This window comes from Thermobia domestica, chromosome 3 (genome assembly GCF_964235325.1).
Source record: "Thermobia domestica chromosome 3, izTheDome1.hap1.1, whole genome shotgun sequence".
Classification (NCBI taxonomy): Eukaryota; Metazoa; Arthropoda; class Insecta; order Zygentoma; family Lepismatidae; genus Thermobia; species Thermobia domestica.
In genome coordinates, this window is record NC_137456.1 from 320,802,273 (window position 1) to 320,806,154 (window position 3,882).

Consider the following 3,882-nt stretch of genomic DNA (forward strand, 5'->3'; position numbering starts at 1 on the left):
TTTTATATACCAACTTATAGCTAAATGTTCCAAGTATGTTCCCAAAAAAATTCATTCTCCTCCTGCAACAAATAAAAATTTGGAGACCACTGTGCAAAACTTTTTGAACATCCTTTGTAGATGGAGGATATCTTCTACGTGCAATGGTTTGGACCAAATCGGCCACCTTCGATGCGATATGAGAAAAGCATGTAGATCTTGTACAACGACGTTTGATGGCTATACTTGTGAAACTGTGCTAAGATTATTGAGAGACAGAGTAGGACAATGCCGAAAATGTCTGCATCCAATGCCAATTACGAAAACATGGAGATGTTGATATTCTAATTTGCAAAACGGCAGTAGATTTTGAGTCGAAATTATAGTTCTGTTGGAGTAGTAGGAATTGACTTAGACTTTCTAGCAGTTTAATCGCTTTGGACATCCTGGAACGTGGTCATTTTTTGTAAAACCGAAAATGGGCAACATTGAAGAAAAATGCTATCATATTGGCGAAATACAAAATACACTTTTACCACTGAAAGGCGGCTTCCTTTTTCTTCATTCGGCCACTGGATGTGACGCCACATCAGCGACCTTAAGAAAAGAAAACAGTCTTTAAGCTACTTCAAAAGGACAGTGTGCTCCGATCTTCTGTTTTGGTCTTCAACGAAATCATCTTACACTACAGGGTGTAACAAATTTTGTTAACTTATCTTGCTACGACTTTATGGAAGTGGTAAAGCATTCTCACTAGACATTCCCAGAGAAGTTGGGAAAACGCTTTCTTCTAATTCTCAACTAACAAATTTACCACTAACCGAGGGCGCCGATTCTCTGTAAGTTTGGGTAGGGGACATTCAGATGCAGAAGGCATATATATGAGGATTTTAAGACAAATTGCATTCAAATTATGCCAAATATTGTATATTCATAAATACAATGCGGGGGCCCACATGAGCTTTGGGGTGCCCAGGCCCCCTCGGCCCCCTAGGATCGGCACCTTGCCACCAACCAGTGCAGCTGCCTCTTAACATTTCTTTCGGGTTTACCTGTAAGTGTAACAGTGGTTGGGAAGCAACATGAACTCATCTCAATGCGGATGGTGCGTCAATGAAGACAGACTTTCTGCTATGTCAACGTGTTTTCCACTAGCTCCTGAAGAAGTACGCTTAATTTGAATCCTTCAGTGCAAAACAACAAAGCTTGTGATGTTGAAACCTGTGAATGTAAGCGTGCCAACATTAATTGCTTGAAGTTTTGCCCCTTCTGTGAGGGAATTTGGACTCATAAGCGGATAGGGAATCTGATGAGGATGAGAATTATTCGTTTTACTTATTGTCTTTGAATCTATGTTTTATTTGACAGGATTTTATTCAGTACTATTCAAGCCATTTTAAACTATTTCAGAATACTGACATGTTTAGCTTTGTTAATATTCATGCCTTTGCTATACAATTGAAATGTCTCGAAGTGAAATTGTGATTTTGATGATCTCTTTTTAAAATTAGGTGTTCACATTTCTACCATCTAGCGAAAACCGGACGAACTAAATATAAAAAGTAATATATAATCATCAGTTAGTGCTTTTCTTTTAAATCACCGCTAACAGCTAGGATCACAACGGAATAAATATCTCAAACAGTTATGATCCGATTTTGATGATCTTTCTTTTAAAATGCAGCTTATGAAACACAATCGAAAATATATGAACATGTTTCCAAGATTTTCTAATGGTTTAGGAGCTTAAGCGCAAAATACTACAGAATGCTTTTCTGAAATGTCGAAATTATCAACTTTGATCACGAATAATCGTTTTGAGTGTAATTGTATTTAAATGTATAATATACCAAAATAAAGTGCAGTTACTGCAGAGTAAAATGGCGTCTTCTAAATTAAAATATCGTTATTGGTTTGCCAGAGAGAGGCTGAAATAGAAAACCAGGGATGGCGGCCTTTTTTGACCGTCATTTTGAGGATGGAGCTCGCATGGGATATTTTGGGACATTTGAGGTTTAATTGTATTTAACACAAAGATCATATCCTAAACATTTCATTTTTTAAAGTTTTTTTCAGCTCATCGAACTATTTTTACTGTACTATAGCGAATTAACGAGTTTATATGTTCGAGCCCACGAATCTGTGGCGAGAAAAGGGAGATATATTTTTTTAAAAAATAATGTGGTAATACATTTTTCTGGGATCGTTAACTATATTATTTGCGAGATAATCCTGGAATTTATTCCACGGACTGCCTATTTTTCCCACTTCTAATTTCAATAGAAGAATAAGGGCGTGAATAAGAACTATTTTTCTTGGAAGGTGAATTTATATCAAGAAACGTTTTTCCTCTCTCTTCTCCCACTGTATAGAATAACTTTTTCAAATTTCCTTTTAAGATATTATACCCACATACTAATTTTTTTCTTAACATATTTACATTATTCCTTTCCTGATCTTTCATTGTTAGAAAACAATATTGTACTATACAGCATAGTACGGAAGTGGGCGTACCTCCCCCTTTAGTTTCAACAGTATAGTTTCACTTATGATAGAATGTCTGTACACAGTTACCTTGAAGTTTTAAGAGTCATAAACATCGATATGATCACAATCCATGTCGTAACACACCTGAATTCTGCACCAAGCTCTCGCAGATGTTTTGTGGAGATATTCCGGATTCACGAGGATGAAGGCGTGTTCCACAGCTATTCGTAATTCCTGCGTTGTGTGATATTAAGTTTTTTTTACTTGTCGCTTTATGAAACCGCAGAGAGCACTGTCTGGTGTCGTCAGATCGGGACTTCTTGTAGGCCAGGCTAATGGAGCTGTTGAAGATGCACAACTTCTTCCAATCCAGCTGCCAGAAAACGTCTGATTCAGGTAATAGCGCACGTGAATCGCGAAGTGCGCTTGTGCTGCATCCTGCTGTATCATAACAGTGTCTTTGATACAATTTTCTTCCAGTTGAGGCACCAACCACTCATTAAGCATATCCAGCTAAGATTGTCTTCCAAGAAGTAAGGCCCAAAAATGTGTCTTGCGTTCATTCCATCCCACACCATCACGTGTGGTGGGTTTCTCTCCATCTCTCTGTAATACCGGGGGTTTTCCTTACACCACATTACAACGTTCCGAGAATGTGTACTCCTGTAGATAACATACTCATCTATGAAATGGACTGCACATGGACTCGTTTGGAAGAGAACACCTTAAGGAGAGTTCTGCATGCCTCTTTCCGCGCATCCATGTCGAAGTCACTCAGTTCATTCACATGCATTGCACGGTAAACATTCTATTTGAGATATTCTTTCATGTGCCTCATCATGGTGGGCCATGGAATACCAAGCTCTTAAGACCTTTTTCGTGTTGATATTTGAAGGCGATTGCTGCACTGATGTTTCTACTTCACGGCACGTTTCTGTCCGTTTTATCGGTCGACCACCTCGGGTAAGTCTTTTACACTGCCCATAGCAAATGCACGTATTTCCCACTCCAACATTGTTGCTTTTCTTGGTGGATTAATATCAAAGCGCTCTGTAAATTTCGCTTTAACACTTTCCATGGTGTCACCTGTGTAACGCCTTTCGTGAAGCCAAACCTCAACAACTAATCTTTGTTCAATGCTATATGGATTTTGATCACACATTGTTGATTACTCCAACTTGACGGCAAATAACTGTTACCAAGCAGGAAACAAATGAACATGGATAGCAATGTTGCGAGACAACGCCTAGCAATGTTATCAAACAAATGTGGGTAAAACCTAAAACCGTCAGAAAACACCAATTAGAGGTACGCCTACTTCCGGACCACGTTGTATAAGTAGGTTGAGTTTCATACATATCTTTAATAAATAGGAGAATGGTAATATAATTCAATAAAGATCCTATTGCCATATTT